Source organism: Triticum urartu, chromosome 1A, assembly GCF_056163025.1.
Source record: "Triticum urartu cultivar PI428250 chromosome 1A, HENAU_Tu73, whole genome shotgun sequence".
Classification (NCBI taxonomy): Eukaryota; Viridiplantae; Streptophyta; class Magnoliopsida; order Poales; family Poaceae; genus Triticum; species Triticum urartu.
In genome coordinates this window covers 554,651,442-554,677,935 of record NC_141873.1, presented here as the reverse complement: position 1 = coordinate 554,677,935, position 26,494 = coordinate 554,651,442, and positions in this window count along the sequence as shown.

The following is a 26,494-nucleotide window of genomic DNA, read 5'->3' as shown; positions in this document are numbered from 1 at the left end:
GCAAACGACGAGGTAGCTGCAGTTCAAATTTGAATCGGCAGGAATTTGTCTTTTTCATGAGAGGTGGATCAAAACTTTTGGCACCCAACCATTTGGTCAACTGTGCATTAAGTATGTCCTATTATTTTATAAAATTGATTTGGTCCAATTTTGCAATAAATATATGGTAGGTCCTGCACGAAAAAAACTCATTTCGCGCACTCGGAAAATGGAAAATGAATTTTCCGTGTAAAGAAAATGAAAACTCCCTTTGTCAACATTGTTTGGAATTCCAAGACGCACCCTTGTGCACAATATGAGATCATTTGAACAAACTATGCCACGAATGTGGCCATAAGGTTGATCATTTGGCTTGAAACGCCTTGAATCTTCACGCATGATAGCTCATTTCTGAGAACACTTTTTAAAAATAATTGCTGTATTACAATTTTATATTTTTGCTGGTAACTTGGCCACATATGATGAAACAATGCGAAGGTTTTCCAATTTTTAGATTTTTTTTGAATATTTTATGCCCGTTTCAAAATGAGGTCAAAACGGCGGGAATGACCGTTCCTAGCTAGTGGTTGAGTCTTGAATTTTTTCGTGTTTCTCTGATTAAACAGATACTTATGTACCTAGAAATGATTTTTGGAAAAAATAAAGATCAAACTACGAGGTAGCTGCAGTTCAAATTTGACCCGCTTCCTATTGAATCGGCGGGAATTTGTCTTTTTCATGAGAGGTGGATCAAAACTTTTGGCACCCAACAATTTCGTCAATTGTGCATTAAAAATGTCCTAGTATCTTTATAAAATTGATTTGGTCCAATTTTGCAATAAATATATGGTAGGTCCTTTAGAAAGAAACCTCATTTCGGGCACTCGAAAAATGGAAAATGAATTTTCCATGCAAAGAAAATGAAAACTCCCTTTTTCAACATTGTTTGGAATTCCAAGATGCACCCTTGTGCACAATCTGAGATCATTTGAACAAACTATGCCATGAATGTGGCCATAAGATTGATCATTTGCCTTGAAAGCCATGAATCTTCACGCATGATAGCTCATTTCTGAGAACACTTTTTAAAAATAATTTCTATATTACAAGTTTATAATTTTGCTGGTAACTTGGCCACATATGATGAAAGAATGTGAAGGTTTTCCAATTTTTTTATTTTTTTTTGAATTTTTTATGCCCGTTTCAAAATGCGGTCAAAACGGCGGGAATGACCGTTCCTATCTAGTGGTTGAGTCCTGGAATTTTTCTCGTGTTTCTATGATTAAATAGATACTTATGTACCTAGAAATGATTTTTGGAAAAAATAAAGAGCAAACTACGAGGTAGCTGCAGTTCCAATTTGACCCGCTTCCTATTGAATCGGCGGGAATTTGTCTTTTTCACGAGAGGTGGATCAAAACTTTTGGCACCCAACCATATTGTCAATTGCGCATTAAATATGTCCTAGTATTTTATAAAATTGATTTGGTCCAGTTTTGTAAAAAATATATGGTAGGTCCTTCACAAAAAAACTCATTTCGGGCACTCGGAAAATGGAAAATGAATTTTCCGTGCAAACAAAATGAAAACTCCCTTTGTCAACATTGTTTGGAATTCCAAGATGCACCCTGTGCACCATATGAGATCATTTGAACAAACTATGCCATGAATGTGGCCATAAAGTTGATCATTTGGCTTGAAAAGCCTTGAATCCTCACGCATGATAGCTCATTTCTGAGAACTCTTTTTAAAAATAATTGACGTATTACAATTTTATAATTTTTGCTGGTAACTTGGCCACATATGATGAAACAATGCGAAGGTTTTCCAATTTTTAGATTTTTTTTTGAATTTCTTATGCCCGTTTCAAAATGCGGTCAAAACAGTAGGAATGACCGTTCCTAGCTAGTGGTTGAGTCTTGAATTTTTTTCATGTTTCTCTGATTAAACAGATACTTATGTACCTAGAAATGATTTTTGGAAAAAATAAAGAGCAAACTACGAGGTAGCTGCAGTTCAAATTTGACCCGCTTTCTATTGAATCGGCGGGAATTTTTCTTTTTCATGAGAGGTGGATCAAAACTTTTGGCACCAAACAATTTTGTCAATTGTGCATTAAATATGTCCTAGTATTTTATAAAATTGATTTGGTCCAATTTTGCAATAAATATATGGTAGGTCCTTCACAAAAAAACCTCATTTCGGGCACTCAAAAAATGGAAAATGAATTTTCCGTGCAAAGAAAATGAAAAGTCCCTTTGTCAACATTGTTTGGAATTCCAAGATGCACCCTTGTGCACAATATGAGATCATTTGAACAAACTATGCCATGAATGTGGCCATAAGATTGATCATTTGGCTTGAAAGCCATGAATCTTCACGCATGATAGCTTATTTCTGAGAACTCTTTTTAAAAATAATTGACGTATTACAATTTTATAATTTTTGCTGGTAACTTGGCCACATATGATGAAACAATGCGAAGGTTTTCCAATTTTTAGATTTTTTTTGAATTTCTTATGCCCGTTTCAAAATGCGGTCAAAACAGCAGGAATGACCGTTCCTAGCTAGTGGTTGAGTCTTGAATTTTTTTCGTGTTTCTCTGATTAAACAGATACTTATGTACCTAGAAATAATTTTTGGAAAAAATAAAGAGCAAACTACGAGGTAGCTGCAGTTCAAATTTGACCCGCTTCCTATTGAATCGGCGGGAATTTGTCTTTTTCATGAGAGGTGGATCAAAACTTTTGGCACCCAACAATTTGTCAATTCTGCATTAAATATGTCCTAGTATTTTAGAAAATTGATTTGGTCCAGTTTTGCAATAAATATATGGTAGGTCCTTCAGAAAAAAACCTCATTTCGGGCACTCCAAAAATGGAAAATGAATTTTCTATGCAAGGAAAATGAAAACTCTCTTTGTCATCATTGTTTGGAATTCCAAGATGCACCCTTGTGCACAATATGAGATCATTTGAACAAACAATGTCATGAATGTGGCCATAAGATTGATCATTTGCCTTGAAAGCCATGAATCTTCACGCATGATAGCTCATTTCTGAGAATACTTTTTTAAAATAATTGCTATATTACAAGTTTCTAATTTTTGCTGGTAACTTGGCCACATATGATGAAACAATGCGAAGGTTTTCCAATTTTTTTTATTTTTTTGAATTTTTTATGCCTGTTTCAAAATGCGGTCAAAACGGCGGGAATGACCGTTCCTAGCTAGTGGTTGACTCTTGGAAATCTTTTTCGTGTTTCTCTGATTAAATAGATACTTATGTACCTTGAAATGATTTTTGGAAAAAATAAAGAGCAAACTACGAGGTAGCTGCAGTTCAAATTTGACCCCCTTCCTGTTGAATCGGCGGGAATTTGTCTTTTTCCCGAGAGGTGGATCAAAACTTTTGACACCGAACAATTTTGTCAATTGTGCATTAAATATGTCCTAGTATTTTATAAAATTGATTTGGTCCAGTTTTGCAACAAATATATGGTAGGTCCTTCATGAAAAAACCTCATTTTGGGCACTCGGAAAATGGAAAATGAATTTTCCGTGCAAAGAAAATGAAAACTCCCTTTGTCAACATTGTTTGGAATTCCAAGATGCACCCTTGTGCACAATATGAGATCATTTGAACAAACTATGCCATGAATGTGGCCATAAGATTGATCATTTGGCTTGAAAGCCATGAATCTTCATGCATGATCGCTCTTTCTTAGAACACTTTTTTAAAATAATTGCTATATTACAAGTTTATAATTTTTGCTAGTAACTTGGCCACATATGATGAATCAACGCGAAGGTTTTCCATTTTTTTGAATTTTTTATGACCGTTTCAAAATGCGGTCAAAATGGAGGGAATGACCGTTCCTAGCTAGTGGTTGAGTCTTCAATTTTTTTCATGTTTCTCTGATTAAACAGATACTTATGTACCTAGAAATGATTTTTGGAAAAAATAAAGAGCAAACTACGAGGTAGCTGCAGTTCAAATTTGACCCGCTTCTTATTGAATCGGCGGCAATTTGTCTTTTTTCCCGAGAGGTGGATCGAGACTTTTGGCACCCAACCATGTTGTCAATTATGCAGTAAATATGTCCTAGTATTTTATAAAATTGATTTGGTCCAGTTTTGCAACAAATATATGGTAGGTCCTTCACGAAAAAACCTCATTTCGGGCATTCGGAAAATGGAAAATGAATTTTCCATGCAAAGAAAATGAAAACTCCCTTTTTCAACATTGTTTCGAATTCCAAGATGCACCCTTGTGCACAATATGAGATCATTTGAACAAACTATGCCATGAATGTGGCCATAAGATTGATCATTTGGCTTGAATGCCATGAATCTTCACGAAGATAGCTCATTTCTGCGAACACTTTTTTAAAATAATTGCCGTATTACAATTTTATAATTTTTGCTGGTAACTTGGCCACATATGATAAAACAATGCGAAGGTTTTCCAATTTTTTTGATTTTTTTGAATTTTTTATGCCCGTTTCAAAATGCGTTCAAAACAGCGGGAATGACCGATCCTAGCTAGTGGTTGAGTCTTGGAATTTTTTTCGTGTTTCTCTGATTAAATAGATACTTATGTACCTAGAAATGATTTTGGAAAAAATAAGGAGCAAACGACGAGGTAGCTACAGTTCAAATTTGACCCGCTTCCTGTTGAATCGGCAGGAATATGTCTTTTTCAGGAGAGGTGGATCAAAACTTTTGGCACCCAACCATTTGGTCAACTGTGCATTAAGTATGTCCTAGTATTTTATAAAATTGATTTGGTCCAATTTTGCAATAAATATATGGTAGGTCCTTCACAAAAAAAACTCATTTCGCGCACTCGGAAAATGGAAAATGAATTTTCCGTGCAAAGAAAATGAAAACTCCCTTTGTCAACATTGTTTGGAATTCCAAGATGCACCCTTGTGCACAATATGAGATCATTTGAACAAACTATGCCATGAATGTGGCCATAAGATTGATCATTTGGCTTGAAAGCCATGAATCTTCATGCATGATACCTCTTTCTTAGAACACTTTTTTAAAATAATTGCTATATTACAAGTTTATAATTTTTGCTAGTAACTTGGCCACATATGATGAAACAATGCGAAGGTTTTCCATTTTTTTTGAATTTTTTATGACCGTTTCAAAATGCGGTCAAAATGGAGGGAATGACCGTTCCTAGCTAGTGGTAGAGTCTTCAATTTTTTTCATGTTTCTCTGATTAAACAGATACTTATGTACCTAGAAATGATTCTTGGAAAAAATAAAGAGCAAACTACGAGGTAGCTGCAGTTCAAATTTGACCCGCTTCTTATAGAATCGGCGGCAATTTGTCTTTTTTCACGAGAGGTGGATCGAAACTTTTGGCACCCAACCATGTTGTCAATTATGCAGTAAATATGTCTTAGTATTTTATAAAATTGATTTGGTCCAATTTTGCAACAAATATATGGTAGGTCCTTCACGAAAAAACCTCATTTCGGGCACTCGGAAAATGGAAAATGAATTTTCCATGCAAAGAAAATGAAAACTCCCTTTGTCAACATTGTTTGGAATTCCAAGATGCACCCTTGTGCACAATATGAGATCATTTGAACAAACTATGCCATGAATGTGGCCATAAGATTGATCATTTGGCTTGAATGCCATGAATCTTCACGCAAGATAGCTCATTTCTACGAACACTTTTTTAAAATAATTGCTGTATTACAAGTTTATAATTTTTGCTGGTAACTTGGCCACATATGATGAAACAATGCGAAGGTTTTCCAATTTTTTTGATTTTTTTGAATTTTTTATGCCCGTTTCAAAATGCGGTCAAAACAGCGGGAATGACCGATCCTAGCTAGTGGTTGAGTCTTGGAATTTTTTTCGTGTTTCTCTCATTAAATAGATACTTATGTACCAAGAAATGATTTTGGAAAAAATAAGGAGCAAACGACGAGGTAGCTGCAGTTCAAATTTGAATCGGCAGGAATTTGTCTTTTTCATGAGAGGTGGATCAAAACTTTTGGCACCCAACCATTTGGTCAACTGTGCATTAAGTATGTCCTATTATTTTATAAAATTGATTTGGTCCAATTTTGCAATAAATATATGGTAGGTCCTGCACGAAAAAAACTCATTTCGCGCACTCGGAAAATGGAAAATGAATTTTTCGTGCAAAGAAAATGAAAACTCCCTTTGTCAACATTGTTTGGAATTCCAAGATGCACCCTTGTGCACAATATGAGATCATTTGAACAAACTATGCCATGAATGTGGCCATAAGATTGATCATTTGGCTTGAAAGCCATGAATCTTCACGCATGATAGCTCATTTCTGAGAACACTTTTTTAAAATAATTGGTATATTACAAGTTTATAATTTTTTCTGGTAACTTGGCCACATATGATGAAACAATGCGAAGGTTTTCCAATTTTTTGATTTTTTTGAATTTTTTATACCCGTTTCAAAATGCGGTCAAAACGGCGGGAATGACTGTTCCTAGCTAGTGGTTGAGTCTTGGAATTTTTTTCGTGTTTCTCTGATTAAATAGATACTTATGTACCTAGAAATGATTTTTGGAAAAAATAAAGAGCAAACTACGAGGTAGCTGCAGTTCAAATTTGACCCGCTTCCTATTGAATCGGCGGGAATTTGTCTTTTTCATGAGAGGTGGATCGAAACTTTTGGCACCCAACCATTTTGTCAATTGTGCAGTAAATATGTCCTAGTATTTTATAAAATTAATTTGGTCCAGTTTTGCAACAAATATATGGTAGGTCCTTCACAAAAAAACCTCATTTCGGGCACTCGGAAAATGGAAAATGAATTTTCCGTGCAAAGAAAATGAAAACTCCCTTTGTCAACATTGTTTGGAATTCCAAGATGCACCCTTGTGCACAATATGAGATCATTTGAACAAACTATGCCATGAATGTGGCCATAAGATTGATCATTTGGCTTGAAAGCCATGAATCTTCACGCATGATAGCTCATTTCTGGGAACACTTTTTTAAAATAATTGCCGTATTACAAGTTTATAATTTTTGCTGGTAACTTGGCAACATATGATGAAACAATGCGAATGTTTTCCAATTTTTTGATTTTTTTGAATTTTTTGTACCCGTTTCAAAATGCGGTCAAAACAGCGGGAATGACCGTTCCTAGCTAGTGGTTGAGTCTTGGAATTTTTTTCGTGTTTCTCTGATTAAATAGATACTTATGTACCTAGAAATTATTTTGGGAAAAAATAAAGAGCAAACTACGAGGTAGCTGTAGTTCAAATTTGACCCGCATCCTATTGAATCGGCGGGAATTTGTCTTTTTCACGAGAGGTGGATCAAAACTTTTGGCACCCAACCATTTTGTCAATTGTGCAGTAAATATGTCCTAGTCACTACAAGAAACATGTTAATACGTGACGGATTTCGGGTGACAGTTTCAAAAACCGTCATGCATAGACTAGTACGACCCGCAAGCCCACCTAAGCCCGCCTAAAAAGCCCTAAACCAGTGCCCGTATAAAAGCTAACACGGAGACACTCCCTTCCCCACTCTTTCTCCTCCTCCGCCGCCGCCCCCATTGGCTTGGCCCTCTCTAGTTCCCGACTTCCTGCCCTGCCCGCGCCGTGTCACCGTATCCTCCTTCTTCGATGCACCACCGCAGTCCTTCTCCTGCCCCTCCACTGGAACCAACCGGAGAACGCCTGGAAGTGGAGGAAATCCCCGCCTGTCTCTCTACTGGATCTGGATCGGCTCCCGTGACTCTTCCTCCCTTTGTTGGTAAGGACGCACTAGCTCCGCTACTACATTTTGAAGTGAAGAATCAAGCAGAATCCAATTCAATCCAGGTGGATCTCTATCTTTGTGGCCTTTTGTGCAGATCCGGCATGGAGGTCAAACCTGGCGTCGGTTTGTCTTAGCGGAGCGGCCGTGTGGTGGCCGGTCTACGGCATGGCTCATTGGAGGTAGCAGCGACAGCGGCATCGCAGTTTCCTTCCCCGTCCATGAGGTCTGATCTCCCGCCCGCCCCCTTCACTGGTGACTTGTTCTTTTTTTTTCATTTTACTTTGGACTAATCTCATAGCTTCTTGGTCAGTTCGTCTTAAATCTTCCGTGACCGCGAGATAATTTTCACGAATTAGTATCTTAATTGATTTTGGTCTGTGGCTACCTAATTCTAGAGATGGAATAGAATAGAATAGGTTGAGGGGATCAATCTGAAACTGAGTAGGCACATATTTCAGTGTAGGTTAGCCGGTGGTTTTGGAGCAAAATTGTACGCCTCGAAAGAAATATCTACACACGGGAGAGAAAAAGAAAATGGTATTTCGAAACATCTGAACGACATTTCAATGCAACGGGAGCACCATATCTGTAGAGTGCTAAAGCTGCACTTGTTGTTTTCATTTCCTGCTATTCGATTTGCTATTAATCTTACTTTCTCAATGTACAGATGTGCTTCACAAATTTTAAAATATCTTGATGATTAACACTTTAACTTAAGGAGATATTTCCATAAGCAAGTTTAGTTTCTTCCTGTGCTGGGTTCTATTAGCTTATTCTGAATCTGAACATGACATGACGAACCACTGAGACGTGATCAGATCAATTTGTTTTGTGTGTGTGTATAACAAGTTCCTTTGATTGATTGGCATACATCTCAGGCACACATACTGGAACACGGTGGTCCAGCCAACCTCTGGCCTCCGCTTCTTCCTCCCCGATGGTGCTGTGGAACCAACGCTGGGTTCCGCTACCCCTGACCGTGGCCTAACACGCACGAACTGAAGATAAGTTATTCTATTTCTTCCTTAAAGTGAGATCGTTTGCTTCTCTGATCCAGTTCTAGTAATTTGTACAAGGCCTTAGCTTGTTGTCAGGGAGGAACTTTCATCTCATTGCTAAAACTTGGGTAAACTGTGGGCATACAAAATACATCTTTGTTTTTGTTGCCTTACAAACATGGCTGTGAACAAACCGAATGTTGGCAAACAATCGTATATCCATTTTCACTTATTATGATATTTCTGAAAGTGAAAGGGACTAAGGATAGCACATAGAGCAGAGAGCACATGGGTTATGTTGGAAAAATTGGTCGAAGTTACAATGCATTAGCTGGCATAAATATAGCACAACTAGCATGCCTAGATGCACACAACGTTGATGGTAAGATATGCTTGACAACTACCTAACAGGATCAGATTATTCATTTTGTAAATGTAAAAAAATATTATTGTCTTCACAACGTCCACCACTGAATATCTCTATGTATTTCTAGACCTTGATTTGATATTAAAAAGACAATCCAATTTATCTTCACGCTTATGTCCTGGAAGGTTTCGGGATCTGTATCTATATTCGTGATTGCTACTGCATGTGTTCTGACTCGGCTTGTACCTTCATTAAAATGAAGTAATACTTAAGCTATGTATGAGTCTGATTCGTGCAAGCCTTGTTCCTACTGCTGCCACCTTGTATAAATATATACTGGTTCGTGCAATACTTGCTCCTACTTCAAATTTGTAGTCTGAACGTACCTATATATACTTGCATCAGACTAAATTTGTAGTCTGATTCGTGAAGTAGGAGCAAGGGTTGTTCCTACTACTGCCACCATGTATAAATATATACTTGTTAATTTCATTTAACTATTTTTTTCTGTCACAAATAATAGTACTATGCTGGTCAAGTGGGCAGCGTATAGAATCGTCTTGCACAGAAGTAACACGGATAATATAATCAATGGGTTTATGATAGAAAATCATTTCTGTATATCCTGAATGAATATAAACGATGCATGATTATTTCAAGTTGCACTTTCCTATCTATTATCTCATTGTTTATCAAGTATTTTCATGTTTCATAGTCCACTACATTACAGTGGGTTTATATGGCCTCAACTACTGCTGCTATAGTAGGAGTTCTGTGATGTGTGTTTCGTCACTTTGTCATTTTACACACTTTTCTTTGGGTTAATTTTAAGCAACCTCATGTTTAATCTTGTTTTATAGTAGATACAATGTTATTCTCATTTGTAGGCACTACAAGATTTAAGAATTCTGGACATGTAATTCATTTTTATGTTTTTTGCAATTTTCTTATTTCTACTATCTATCCATATGTGCAAATATCTAATATTCTTGTTAATATGCTAGGTAAGATTGGATACTGTGCTACTTGGTGCTGCCCATCACGGCATGATCGTTGCCATCAAGAACGTTGATGGCAAGAGCTTGAATAACAGCCTCGATAGTTTATATGTTCTGTTGATGTAAAATGGATTGTACTGGTTCATAACTCTGTTGTGTGATATATTGTGTCAATCTATGCTGTATGTCATCACTTTGTAGATGATTTATTAAATTGCTGTGTTGTAGATACATACAGATGGCTATGTTAAACTTTGTAATGTTTCACACCTTGCAATTTTTTTTGTTGGGAAAATTTAGCATTAGGACTTGTGTAACGCCCTTTAAATTGGCCCTTAAAAACATAGTTAAATTCTGGCCAAAAGAAATGGGATAATGGGCTAAGCCAAATTTAAACCGCCCTTTAAATTGTGCCTAAATCCATGACGAATTTCGTGACGGAAAATAGTATCCACGTAGGCAGCTACGTAATTCAAATTACTCAATTAAAAATCCTACATGGTGTTAGTCCATGACAGATTGTTCCGTCACAAAGGTTTGGGCCTGGGCGGGCCAGGGGCAGATCCATGACAGCTAAGAACCGTCATGGTAGGTACGATATCAAATTATGACGCGATATACATGACGGATTTCAAATCCGTCAAGGATGGACACGCATGACAGTTTTTCACTAATTTGTGACGGACTAGATCCATCATGTATTAACAGATTTCTTGTAGTGAGTATTTTATAAAATTGATTTGGTCCAGTTTTGTAAAAAATATATGGTAGATCCTTCACAAAAAAAACTCATTTTGGCACTCAGAAAATGGAAAATGAATTTTTCATGCAAAGAAAATGAAAATTCCCTTTTTCAACATTGTTTGGAATTCCAAGATGCACCCTTGTGCACAATATGAGATCATTTGAACAAACTATGCCATGAATGTGGCCATAAGGTTGATCATTTGGCTTGAAAGCCATGAATCTTCACGCATGATAGCTCATTTCTGAGAACACTTTTTTAAAATAATTGACGTATTACAAGTTTATAATTTTTGCTGGTGGCATGGCCACATATGATGAAACAATGTGAAGGTTTTCCAATTTTTTGAATTTTTTTGAATTTTTTATGCCCGTTTCAAAATGCAGTCAAAACAGCGGGAATGACCGTTCCTAGCTAGTGGTTGAGTCTTGGAATTTTTTTCGTGTTTATCTGATTAGATAGATACTTATGTACCTAGAAATGATTTTTGGAAAAAATAAGGAACAAATGACGAGGTATCTGCAGTTCAAATTTGACCCGCTTCCTGTTGAATCGGCGGGAATTTGTCTTTTTCACGAGAGGTGGATCAAAACTTTTGGCACCCAACCATTTGGTCAATTGTGCATTAAATATGTCCTAGTATTTTATAAAATTGATTTGGTCCAATTTTGCAATAAATATTTGGTAGGTCCTTCACAAAAAAAACTCATTTCGGGCACTCGAAAAATGGAAAATGAATTTTCCGTGCAAAGAAAATGAAAACTCCCTTTGTCAACATTGTTTGGAATTCCAAGATGCACCCTTGTGCACAATATGAGATCATTTGAACAAACTATGCCATGAATGTGGCCATAAGATTGATCATTTGGCTTGAAAGCCATGAATCTTCATGCATGATAGCTTATTTCGAAGAACACTTTTTTAAAATAATCGTCGTATTACAAGTTTATAATTTTTGCTGGTAACTTGGCCACATATGATGAAACAAGGAGAAGGTTTTCCAATTTTTTGTATTTTTTTTGAATTTTTTATGCCCGTTTCAAAATGCGGTCAAAACGGCAGGAATGACCGTTCCTAGCTAGTGGTTGAGTCTTGGAATTTTTTTCGTGTTTCTCTGATTAAATAGATACTTATGTACCTAGAAATGATTTTTGGAAAAAATAAAGAGCAAACTACGAGGTATCTGCAATTCAAATTTGACCCGCTTCCTGTTGAATCGGCGGGAATTTGTCTTTTTCACGAGAGGTGGATCAAAACTTTTGGCACCCAATCATTTGGTCAATTGTGCATTAAATATGTCCTAGTATTTTATAAAATTGATTTGGTCCAATTTTGCAATAAATATAAGGTAGGTCCTTCACAAAATAAACTCATTTCGGGCACTCGGAAATGGAAAATGAATTTTCCATTCAAATAAAATGAAAACTCCCTTTGTCAACATTGTTTGGAATTCCAAGATGCACCCTTGTGCACAATATGAGATCATTTGAACAAACTATGCCATGAATGTGGCCATAAGATTGATCATTTGGCTTGAATGCCATGAATCTTCACGCAAGATAGCTCATTTCTGAGAACACTTTTTTTAAAATAATTGTCATATTACAAGTTTATAATTTTTGCTTGTAACTTGGCCACATATGATGAAACAACGTGAAGGTTTTCCAATTTTTTGATTTTTTTGAATTTATATGCCCGTTTCAAAATGCGGTCAAAACGGCGGGAATGACCGTTCCTAGCTAGTGGTTGAGTATGGAATTTTTTTCGTGTTTCTCTCATTAAATAGATACTTATGTACCTAGAAATGATTTTTGGAAAAAATAAAGAGCAAACTACGAGGCAGCTGCAGTTCAAATTTCACCCGCTTCCTGCTGAATCGGCGGGAATTTGTCTTTTTCGCGAGTGGTGGATCAAAACTTTTGTCACCCAACCATTTGGTCAATTGTGCATTAAATGTGTCCTAATATTTTAGAAAATTGATTTGTCCAATTTTGCGACAATTATTTAGTAGGTTAGTCACACAAAAAACTCATTTTGAGCACTCGGAAAATGGAAATTTGATTTTTCGTTATTCGAGGAATAACACTACTAATTATTTGGAAACTTAACAAACATTGTCATAAAAAGAGAATGAAACTTACTACCGGGCGTAGTGGTGATGCGTTGGAGCTCACGCTGCAATGGAGTTTCGCCGGACGCCGTGGTGTTGCGTTGGTAGTGCCTATTGTTAATCAATTACAACAATTTTAGATGGTCATAAGCCTGCACTTCGTTCTGATTGGTCTATGGGCATGTCACGCGGATCAAGCATAAGATATCGTCGGATACTACCAGATCCAATGGCCCACACCCCTCACCCTCTCCCCCACCCACACCCACCCGGAAGCAGCTCCCCTCACATACACCACATATCGTTGAGGGCACTGACATGTGGGCCTAATTCCTCGTGGGCCCACCTGTCAGTGGTCGAATGCCACCCTCTCCCCCGCACACCACTCACCCACTGCACACCACTCCTCCCACCTCTCCCCCGCACACCACTCCTCCCCCCAAACCCTAACCCCTCCCTTCGGACCCCTCTCCCCTCTCCCGCAGCCACCGCCACCTACAGCCGCCGATCCCGCCGCGACCTCCCCTCCTACCTCAAGCCGCTCCTCCTCGCCTTCGTGGACGACCACCTACTCCCGCCGCTCGCGCCCGCACGCCACCTCCCGCTCCTCATCGCCTCGCACCTCGCCTTCCCCGCCGAACACCCGCTCCATGACCACCTCGTCGCCACCACCACCTCCGCCCTCGCCTCCGCGTTCTCGGCGCCGTACCTCTCCCTCTCTCCCATGTCGCCAGATTGAGTCGACGAGGCCAGTCTGCGACATGATCCTCCAGGGCCACAGCGGACCTTCCGGATCCGCACCGTCGTCGAGCTGGATCCGCGCCTCGTCGCGCGGCCTCGTTTGCCTCCCGAGTTCGCCCTCGCGTCTCAACTCTCCGCGCTCAACTTCGACTCCCTCCTCGACTCCAGGCCCGACGGGGCCCCGGTGCTCTTCGTCGCGTTCTACGAGCTACCGCCGCCCGCGGGTGGCGTGGCCTTGTTCGTCCGGATCGACATGGCCACGTGCGACCGCGCGGCGTCTGCGGCGCTGCTGAAGGAGCTCCTGGCGCATCTGAGGTTTACGGAGGCCTGGGGGGTGGCCAATTGGCTTGACCTCGTCAGGCCCATCATCGAGCAGCCCGAGTACAACCTCTTCTCCCGCCACAAGGTACTGCCGTTGCTGCCTTGGTTATTACTTCAGTTAATCCTACATTATGCAGCTGCTATTGCTAATCTCGATTTGATCCTTAATTAGTCTATGGTTGAGCGGTACTGTGGTACTACTGGAGTATCATCAATGATGCGTTGGGTTTGTTGCTAATCTCGATTTGATGTCTAACTAGTGAATCAGTGGTACTTTACTAATATACTGTATTAGCAATGATATCTTGGATGTGTGGATCGATGTTACTTGCTGGACCTTTGACACACCAGTGCCAGTCCTCTTTGTTGTTTTGAAGTCCCGAAATGTGCCTTGCTTGAAATTTCTAGGGAATAATTTGATTTATTATAGGAGTACAACTGTTGCTGCTGTAGATCATGTCTCATGTTGGACTGGATTCGAATGGATATTTGTCTTTACTGTAGGAGTTTGATGTACTTGAGGGAGTTTCAATTGGATTCTGTAGACACCAAGTACCAGTCCTTCCTGATGTTTTAAAGGCCCAAAATGTGCCTTCCATTAAATTCGTAGGGGATAATTTGATTTAATGCAGTACTACAACTGGTTCTGCTGTACCTTAACAAATCAACTTAATTATGTTTTGATGGTACTGATCTTAAATTAATCGGTGGGTAGCACTGAACTGGCAACGATGAATTGGATTGGTTGGGTAGTGATTTTGGCATGCAATTACAGAGTTCTTGGTTGGCTCACGATTACTGATGATGCTGGATGAATGCAGGGAGCTCCTCGACCTGATGTAGTCGGGGAAGCTGGAGCCGAAAGTTGCATTCCTCAACGCATCGCTGGTACTACACCGCACTCTACTGTTTATACTAAATCACACCAATTGCTGCACTTGAGGGTACCCGTAAGTTAAGTTGATGCAATTTCAGGTGCCGGGCGTGTTCCCAGTTCTCGCGGCGGTGCACAAGGCGCTGCTCTTCAAGTCGAGGGAGTCGCTGACCATGAGGACCCTACATTCGGAGCTCGTCTACAACTACTCTGGCTTGAAGCATGTGGGTGTTTAGTCATGATTTTGAACCTGTCTGTCAGTTTCTTGCTGATAACCCTGCTTGAATTGACTTTGAATCTCGCCAAACCTGTTAGTTTTTTGCTAATTGCATGAGTTTGAGTACCATAGGTCTATGAATATATACTGCAAACACCAGAGTTTCTTGCCCACCCTTCCTTTTCTCTATCATTCTTCTTTGATGCTCCATTCATTCCTGCCTCTGCAAGCAACCTCCCTTTCTCATTATTCCCTGTATTTTTTTGGTTCGCTATAGTTCAGTAGGATTTTTGAGCCGCTGGTGGTGTGAGCTAGAGTTTAATGATCTCCTGAATTTGTGGCAGAAAAAGCCTGCACATGGTATTGTTTTTTTCTGCTTTCACTTTGGATAAATGTCCTTCCAGCTCTTCTTTCCTTGGCTGATGCTATCGTTTATTCTCTACTGAGTTTGTGTTGCATGCTCTGCAGCTTTGTGATTGGCACCTATGGGGCAATTGTTTTTGGAGATTTGTGCAGTTCTGCTGTTTCCAGTTCATCATTTACTATGTGCCGCTTTTTTCATCAACTCAACTCATATGTTCAGTTCAAAGCTACTTTAATAATCAAGAAACTAATTCATCACTAGGAGGATTAGCCGCTGCATGCTAAGGATACTTAACAATCTAAGGGTATTTGTTCTGCAGGTAACTGGCCGGTGTTAGACTGTGATTGGTTCTTGTTGATGTCATCCTTCTCTGCCTGTGGGATCACAGAACATCCTCTGTTGTTTAGTTTGTTGCCGTAATGGCAACGACAACACCGACCGATGCCAAGCGCAAGTACTCATGGTGGTGGGACAATCATATCTGCCCAAAGAACTCCAAATGGCTTCAGGAGAATCTCAAAGATAAAATATGTTAACTTATTGAGCTGTCTACGTGTCATTTCCTTGGATGATCGGTTCCTTTGGATTCTAAAAACTGAGCATGCCTCAGATGCTGATCTGGCATTAGATTTGTAACCCTGATTCTGAAGTGAATAAGCAAACACACACAATAACTAAATTCGAAATTTCACTGGAAGTTCCTCTGAAATCAATTTTAGCAGAAATGTAGATATTCGGAGGTGGTTCAAAGAATGCTTGCTGAAGACTGAAGCTCATTGGATTAGCCAAATGAGCTTTATTGGTGATTTAAGCCTGTCAAATTCAAAACTAGAAATTCAGAAAAGATATGAGATGGCAATTTGTTATTTAAATATGATTTATGAAGCTTACAATTAAAATCTACATGCTGTGAATATATACTGCAAACACCAGAGTTGATCATTAAAACATATGTCGCTCCTATTTTTTGTGTGAAAATGTACTAGTTATCTGCAATACAAGCTAGACATGAACCAACTCTTGCTTCTAAAGGAACATAGTATAAATTTAGACCTCATGTGTGATGCTATAGATTTATAAATTTTGCTTTGTCTTATTCCCGAGCTGGCACTATAAATTTAACTTATCGTTATGTATAAGCAGCTCATCTGGCGGCAGTACTATTAGTTATTATTTATAAGAAGTCATACTGATCATGAAAAATATGCCACAATAAACTTTGAAACAATGCTGATAACAGTTTCACACAGTTGTGCCCCTTTATATTGCTTTCTCTCACTCAATAGGCACCATTTGTGCATTTCTGTTCCATATCTCTTACCCTGATGTTGAAAAAGTAATTAAGTCTTGAACTACTTGAATCATTGATGTGCTGTAAATCTATGCTCGATTCTATATGAGAAGGTAGACACTATCTTTGCTGCTTGTGTCTTGAATAAATAAATAAAATTATGTAATGATGATCTGAAATGTCACACAGGTGACCATTTGTGCTGTCGCCGCCGTCGTGCTGGTTGGAGGTGCTGCTGCTGCATCTGGCGGAGCTGCAGCTGCCGCCCCAAAGGGCAACCTTCATCAAACACAACCCCATAACAGGGCCTCAAGGTTATGTGCCCCATCGCCCCTCTTTCTAAATTACTGAAACGAAAATGGCTAGGCCTGATGTGCCTCTTGTATCTGTTGCTAGATTTGTTATGATTTGATTCACCAAGAGTGATTCTTCTACAGTCTTGTAGTATGGTTAAATGGAACAACGAGGGATGTTTCTAATTTGGTTATTTCTAGAATAATTCATCGACTTGATATATGCTGGGATGTTTTGCCTGTCCTTACTGCTGAAGATGAGAATGGAATTTAATTGGATGGTCCCTTTCATCGTGCTTAATAATGTTCTGCTTGAGTTTACTGCCTTATTATGTTCTGCTTGAGTTGACACTATTTATGTCTAAACCTGGTTTTATACTCTTTGCTTGTCGTCATCACTCATCGGTTGGGCTGTTTACTTAATGTATTTGTTGTCCGATTGCTCCATCACATTTCCTGATCTACTTCTACATATATATGTTGGTTGTAATTTGCTTGAACGATCCAAGTACTTGATATTCCATTCTGTTCTTGTAGGTGAATGGAGCTTGTGTTGTTGATAGAACACCGTTGATGACTTCTTCCTATGTTGAAGAGCATGTTCTGTGGTATCCAAGAGTAGCTAGCTTTAACTTGGAAGAGCGTTTTATTTTTCAATCGCAATATTTGTGATTGTGTGGAATATTGTATGGTTATGTACGTGAAGTTTTATGTTCCTGGGCATGCAATATTTGTAGGTTAAACTGGTTATTGTGATGTGAACGAGTGTATTGAGTTTCACATGTTCTGTTATGTACAGAATATATTGTAATAAACCTATTTTGGTTGTTATTTGAAGATCTTCATATTCTTTTCTTCTTTCTGTTTGATATATACTGCTTAAAAAGTAATGTGGATCCACTGCCAGGAAAAATCTGACAATTGGGACCCATCTAAAAACTGGACCACAAAAAACCCTCAAAAATAAAAATGAAATGCACCGCAAAAGGCCATGCCTAGAAAATAAAAAGGCCAAATTGTTGGGCCAGGCCCATGTAGCTAGAGAAAATTAATAGAGAAAATATACAATAAAAAGGCCGAATTGTTCGGCTAGGCCCATATAGAAAACCGAATTGGACCGGGCTGAATCTTGTCCCACATCAGCTTGCCACGCTGGATGCCTACGTGGCCTGGGGAGGTTGCTAGTGACCAAAACAAACCAGTAGGCATATTTTGGTCGTAAACGTCTACGACCTTCTCACAGAGAAGCACAGAGAAGGTCGTTAATTTCAGTTTACGACCGCCAGCTTTTGACCTTCTGTTTTTGGTCACAAAAATGTCGCAAATGAAAAACAATGACCTTTCAGTGACCAATAGTCAAGGTCACAAGTTGACATATTTCTTGTAGTGGATAAACTTGATCATAAACCCACAATTCATCGGATCTCAACAAACACACCACAAAAGAAGATTACATCGAATAGATATCCAAGAGAATCGAGGAGAACTTTGTATTGAGATCCAAAGAGAGAGAAGAAGTCATCTAGCTACTAGCTATGGACCCGAAGGTCTGAGGTAAACTACTCACACATCATTGGAGGGGCCATGGAGTTGATGCAGAGGCCCTCCGTGATCAATGCCCCCTCCAGCGGAGCTCCGGAAAAGGCCCCAAGATGGGATCTCTTGGGTACAGAAGGTTGTGACAGTGGAAATATGGTTTCGTGGTGCTCCTGGATGTTTCTGGGGTATGTAAATATATATAGGAGGAAGAAGTAGGTCGGTGGAGCAACGAGGGGCCCACGAGGGTGGAGGGCGCGCCTAGGGGGGTAGGCACGCCCCCTGCCTCATGGCCTCCTCGATTGTTTCTTGACGTCCACTCCATGCCCCCTGGGTCACGTTTGTTCCAAAAATCACACTCCCGATGGTTTCATTCCGTTTCGACTCCGTTTGATATTCCTTTTCTGCGAAGCACTGAAATAGGCAAAAAACAACAATTTGGGTTGGGCCTCCCGTTAATAGGTTAGTCCCAAAAATAATATAAAAGTATAAAATAAAGCCCATTAACATCCAAAACAGAGAATATAATAGCATGGAACAATAAAAAATTATAGATACGTTGGAGACATATCACTGCGCAGCGTACAACTCGCACGATTCCCGATGAGCCCGCGTATTCGAGGACAGCTTGCATGCGTCTCGATCAGCCTGCGCACCGGACGGTGCTCGCATGCCTCCTGTTCAGTCAAGGTCAAGCAGCTATCCGCACGACACCTCCTACAGCCATTAAAACCAAGACACGTGGTGTCATGTGAATGGTTTACAGAACGCACACGGTTTGAATAATACAAACATTTCAGATATTAAAGTGGCAGTTATTTTTTCAAAATGCCTTTGTTGGCTGTCATTATTCGAGTGCGTATTTTCTCAAAATGGACACGAAAAATACCACAACATGTCGGGTGCCATTCCATGATAGCATGCCAAGTTTCATGAATTTCGAACGAGTTTTGGATTTACTAGAATTTAAAAACCAGGCATCTCAATGTTTTGCGGGGAATCAACGGTGCCCTAGTGTTTGAATTTCATTCCCATTTATTGCATGGGACCTAAGCATACACCCAAGGACACATATTTGATTTTTCAACCAATTTATATGCAGTGGAGCATGTGCATGTAATTCAAATTTGAATTATGCACATAAATGCATTGAAAACTCAGTTAATGCATAAAAATGTCCAAATGAACCCTGAAAAATCAGAAAAATTCACACAACCCTCCTGTTGTTCTATGTTGACACGAGAAAAAATCGTTTCGTCCCCAAAGCTGGGACATTCCCTACCGAAAACCATCATGCTTGTTGTGAGAAGCTCTAGTTTGTGAGAAGCATATACCCAAACCTGCCCCAAATGGGACACAATTTTTACCACGACATGTTGATGCCGCTCCATGATACCATGCCAAGTTTCATGAATTTCAGACGGGTTTTGGATTTACTAGAATTTAAAAACCAGGCATCTCAATGTTTTGCCGGCAATCAACGGTGCCCTGGTGTTCGAAATTCATTCCCATTTCTTGCATGGGATCAAAGCATCCACCCAAGGACACATATTTGATTTTTCAACCAATTTATATGCGCTAGAGCATGTGCATGTAGTTCAAATTTGAATTATGCACATAAATGCATTGAAAACTCAGTTAATGCATAAAAATATCCAAATGAACCCCAAAAATACAGAAAAATTCACACAACACTCCTGTTCTTCTATGTTGACACGAGAAAAACTTTGAAGGCAATAAGAGGCAATGGATATCATTTCGTCCCCAAAGGTGGGACGTTCCCAACTGAAAGCCATCATGCTTGTTGTGAGAAGAATATACCCAAACGTGCCCCAAATGGGACATTTTTTTACCACGACATGTTGATGCCGCTCATGATAGCATGCCAAGTTTCATGAATTTCAGACGGGTTTTGGATTTTCTATAATTTAAAAACCAAGCATCTCAATGTTTTGCCGGCAATCAACGATGCCCTGGTATTTCAAATTCATTCGTATTTCTTCCATGGGACCTAAGCATGCACCCAAGGAGACAGATTTGATTTTTCAACCAATTTATATGCACTCGAGCATGTGCATGTAGTTCAAATTTTAATTATGCACATAAATGCATTGAAAAGTCAGTTAATGCATAAAAATGTCCAAACGAACCCCGAAAAATCACACAACACTCCTGTTGTTCTATATTCGGAGGAGGAACCCGCCTTGCAATGCTGAAGACAACACTGCGCGCCGGACTCATCGTCATTGAAGCCTGGTTCAGGGGCTACTGAGGTAGTCCTGCATTAGGGGGTCTTCGGACAGCCGGACTATATCCTGTGGTCGGACTGTTGGACCATGAAGATACAAGATTGAAGACTCCGTCTCGTGTCCGGATGGGACTCTACTTGGCGTGGAAGGAAAGCTAGGCAGTACGGATATGGATATCTCCTCCTTTGTAACCGACCTTGTGTAACCCTAACCCCCTCCGGTGTCTATATAAACCGGAGGGTTTTAGTCCATGGGACAAGATACATACAATCATACCATAGGCTAGCTTCTAGGGTTTAGCCTCTCCGATCTCGTGGTAGATCAACTCTTGTAATACTCATATCATCAAGAATAAATCAAGCAGGACGTAGGGTTTTTCCTCCATCAAGATGGCCCGAACCTGGGTAAAACATCGTGTCCCCTGCCTCCTGTTACCATCCGCCTTAGACGCACAGTTTGGGACCCCCTACCCGAGATCCGCCGGTTTTGACACCGACAGTGGTGGAAAAAACTGTCAAAAGGTGCGAACGTTTGCGATGACGGATGCATCAAACACGGTTCAGATTTTAGTTGCGTGTGCGATGGAGGGCATACAGTTCAATTAACTGTTTGCGATGAGGCAACACAAAGGAAATGGGCAGCCAGATGAAGGCGTGTGCGATATACAGCATATGGTTCACTCAGATGAACTGTTTGTGATTAGGCAACACAAAAGAAACAGTCAGCCAGATCGAGGTGTGTGCGATATACGGCATGCGGTTCACTCGGCCTTGTCGCCAGTTTGTGAACTATGTGGCAACCGTTCGCTCCCCATGGCCTCTTCTTGTACCGTGGCAACTGTCCACCGCCTCTTCGCCTTTCCCTCTCGATTTGGAACTCCTGTCGCACGCTCTTCCTCCCTCCATTTGCCTTCACCCTTTCCTTTCTGCCATTGTTCAATCGTCTTCTCCATGGAGGGAACAGACCCGTTATTCTGGCCCCAATCTGAAATATGACATGGTGGAGGAACTCATTGATTGGTGCGACATCATCACCTCGGCTGGCATGGCAGGTTCGTACAAGACCATTCTTGATTGAACTAATAACATCATTACAAGCAACCCAAGGGTCCAAGAGCGGTTTGATCTCCCCTATCTTCTTCGCCGTGACCCTGATCACTGGCGCGGGGACAACGGAAGCCTTGCCTTATGCAAGTTGATGCCGCTTGATAATGATACGTGTGATGTTAAGATGCCATCACTTGAGCGTAAGGCTTGGGCAGGCGCAAATGGAGATTGGGTTGTTTATATTGGGTACAACTGCGAGTTGGAACTTGTGAATGTGTACACTCGTCACCGGGTTCCACTTCCAAAAATCTCAGACTGCCCTGAAGTTGAGCACACCGGTATTCTACGTACATTCAAATACAATCATGGTGACTGTTGTCTATGGAAGATAGCAATTTGTCGAGTTCCCAACCGCTCTTGGGATTACACGAGCTATGATGTTGTTGCTATCTTCGACAAGCTTGTTACCACCCTTGCTTCCATGACTCGACGGATATTGCTCAGAAATCAATTTTTGTACATGGATGAGTACTGTGATGCAATTCAATACAAGGGTCTTGTGTTTGCTGCCACCACTCGTGTCACTGTTTTTCCATGGAATCCTTATGGTTTTGGTATGTTTGTCTTCCACCGTAATTATAATTGTTTCATCTACATGCATGCGGGTTAGCTAGCTAGTTTCCCTTTACTAATTATGTTGGGATCTAGGTAGGGTGCATCGACTGCATATTAAATTTTTCCTATGCGCATAACAACCAAGAACATGCTACGGGAGATGGATCACAGTTCGTTACCACTAGATGCGCAGTGCCGTGTAGCGGAAGAAGAGTTGGGGCAGCGCGTCCGCGTGGATCGTCTCCTCCTCGTCCGATCTCCCTCGTATAGCCGGTAGTTGGTTCCCACGTATAGGTTCGCCGGAGCGGCGCAAGTGTACCGCCTCTAACGGTATCCATGCATGCAGGAGGAACGTCGTGCGGCGGACTGCTAGGTCCAATCACACAACCGACGGCGAGTGGAGGTGTCTATTCGCAACACATGCAAACCCTAGTGATAGTGTCGAAGCAATCAAAAATACGTGAGTGTGCGGCACCTCCACTTTATATAGGCATCCGTTGTAGGCTCAACACTTGTTCCTTGCACGGACCCTAAAGCCCATAAGTGTACTCGGCCACAATCGGAGTACAGCTCAGATCACATCCGACCAGTGTCCTTGGATCCGACCTCGTAGGTTCCTTCCCTTAAGCGCGCGACCCCTTAGGTTCAAGCCGGCTTGGTCGCAGTTAGGATCACCTCCGAACTGCACAGTTGGTAGCAGCCTCTAGCAAGGCATGCCGAACACCAAACAGACTATGAAGTTGGTTAATTCGGCGAACCTGTACATCATATTTCCATTCCTTTTGCCACACGATATATGTTGTCGGGCTCAAGGCGAGTCTGTCATCCTTGTGCTAGCCCGACCTCTTTCTCGTTCCAGTGATGCCGACCACAAACCAGATTATCTCATAATCCTTGTCGCATGGCCATGCTTATCCTGGTCGGATCACACGAGGGGCCCACTGTATATCTCTCCTGATCGGAGGGGCAAATCCCATCTTGCTCGACCACGTCTCACAGCATGGTTCTGGACAAACCCGAAACATACCTTTATAATCCCGAGTACATGCGTCAGCTCAGGTCTTAGGACATAGAACATATGTTGTACTCGACACTCACAGATGACATATCGTTGCGTCTCATAGTTGGGTCTGTCCGACTCGGACCTTATCTCGACTCAGATCCGACTACGTCGAATCCGACCAGATCCTTCCAAGTCCATATTATCCGGTTAGCATCCAATGCTCCATGGCTAGTGAGACCAAGCCATCGACCGTGTCATATGCTAGTCTAGTTGGATGCGCGTCCACATAGCCCTTTCGACAAGGGACCTTTTAGGATAGTCATCATACAATGCATAGTCCCACAAAAAAGTCACGTACTTGCTAATACACATCATTTATAATGTCCAAGGACTATCTTTATTCATAAACACATAGGAAATATCATCATACATGATTGCCTCTAGGGCATATCTCCAACAAATTAACCTTCTTGTGTTTCCAAGATCCTGTGAACATTCCACCACCAATACTTGAAATTTTTTATAACCAAGGGGGAGCTGACGATGGTGATGATCACGAGCATGAGGACGAGCAGGACTCATATACTCAGTGGTGCTTGGCAACTTATTCCGAGGGATCACCTCTTCTTGTCTGTATACAGCGCACTGCTGATGTTACTAAGGAAGCAGGTGTTGTCTCGCATGGTCGCACTCTCCGGACTTATTCCAACATCTGTTGCAAGGTATTCTGGATGGATACTAGTGTGCTAGCGCCAACACCTTCTCCCTGGTTCAGTATTGATAGTCTTGGAGAAAACTCGCTCTTCCTTAGATAAAACTATCCAATGATGGTGAAAGGCGATCCAGCTGCTGTTGACACAACATTACTACCATTTATGAGAAGCAACTATATCTATACCTCGGACATTGCTATACTTCCCTACCGTGGCTATCACAATATGGGTATTGAAATAGGCCACTTCAGCCTGGATGATCAATCCCGCGTTGGTCTCGAGATTGACAGTAGCTGGCCCTTCCCAGAGAATCACTTCTGGTTCAAAGCAAGCGTTTCCAACGCTGACGAGTGGTTGAGCTGAAGTTCATTTCATCGCTTTCTTATTTGTTGTGTGAGAAAAACTTTACTTTACTAGAATATTTTGTTGGAAATGATCTATAATCCAACATGTATCCTCATTGTTGTTGTGGGTTGATGACTTGTTGTATGTAATCAATGGTACATTCGCATATGCGTCCATCAACTCACGCCTGCTAGTGGTGTCCATATGAATAGTGCTAGTGATTTTAGTTGCAAAAATTAGATAGTGCTAGTGATTTTTAGCTACATATTTTGACAAATCGCAGTGTTACAAGGTTGAAAAATGGCAATGTTACTAGATCAACAAATACAATCTTTCTAATTTGAAAAATGGCAACATACCCAATATGACAGATACAAATCTTACCAAATTGTTTGTAAGTGGTTGCACACGGGTCATCCAAAAGAACCATTTGCGTTCAAGAGATGCACAAATCCTGCTCCCACTTTGCATATGGGTGTTCTATCTAAAATGTTTGTGATAAAGAGCCATTAAAACCTATAGCCATTAAAACCAAGACACGTGGCGTCACATGAATTGTTAACATAACACACACAGTTTGAATTATACAAACGTTTGAGATATTAAAGTGGCAGCTATTTTTTCAAAATGCCTTTGTTGGCTGTTATTCGACTGCGCCTTCTCTCAAAATGGACACAAAAATACCACAACATGTCGGCTGCCATTCCATGATAACATGCCTAGTTTCATGAATTTCAGACAAGTCTTGGATTTACTAGAATTTAAAAACAAAGTATCTCAACGTTTTGCCGGCAATCAACGGTGCCCTTGTGTTTGAAATTCATTCCCATTTCTTGCATTGGACCTAAGCATTCACCGAAGGACAAAGATTTGATTTTTCAACCAATTTATATGCACTGGAGCATTTGCATGTAGTTCAAATTTGAATTATGCAAATAAATGCATTAAAAATTCAGTTAATGCATAACAATGTCCAAGCGAACCCCGAAAAATCACAAAAATTAACACCACACTCTTGTTGTTCTATGTTGACACGAGATTTTTTTTTGAAAGAAATAAGAGGCAATGGATGTTGTTTCGTCCCCAAAGGTGGGATGTTCCCTACCGAAACCATCATGCTTGTTGTGAGAAGCTCTGGTTTGTGAGAAGCATATACCCAAACCAACCCCAAATGGCACAAAATATTAACCACAACATGTTCATGCCCTCCATGATAGCATGCCAAGTTTCATGAATTTCAGATAAGTTTTGGATTTAATAGAATTTGAAAACTAGGTATGTCAATGTTTGCGGCCGAGTGACAGTGGCAGGGTGTTTGACATTCATTCCCATTTCTTGCATGGGACCTAAGAATGCACCAAAGGACAAAGATTTGTTTTTTCAACCAATTTATATGCACTAGAGCATGTGCATGTAGTTCAAATTTGAATCATGCAGATAAATGCATTGGAAACTCCAACTTAGTTAATGCATAAAAATGTCCAAACGAACCCCCAAAAATCACAAAAATTGACACAACACTCCTGTTGTTGTATGTTGACACGAGAAACATTTGAAAGCAATAAGAGGTAATGGATATCATTTCGTCCCCAAAGGTGGGACGTTCCCTACTGAAACCATCATGCTTGTTGTGAGAAGCTCTAGTTTGTGGGACGCATATACCTAAACCTGTCCCAAATTGGACAAAAAAATTACCACAGCATGTTAATGCCGCTCCAAGATAGCATGCCAAGCTTCATGATTTTCAGATGAGTTTTGGATTTACTAGAATTTAAAAACCAGGTATCTCAATCTTTTGGCCGAGTGACGGTGGCAGGGTGTTTCACATTCATTCCCATTTCTTGCATGGGACCTAAGCATGCACCCAAAGACAAATATTTGATTTTTCAACCAATTTATATGC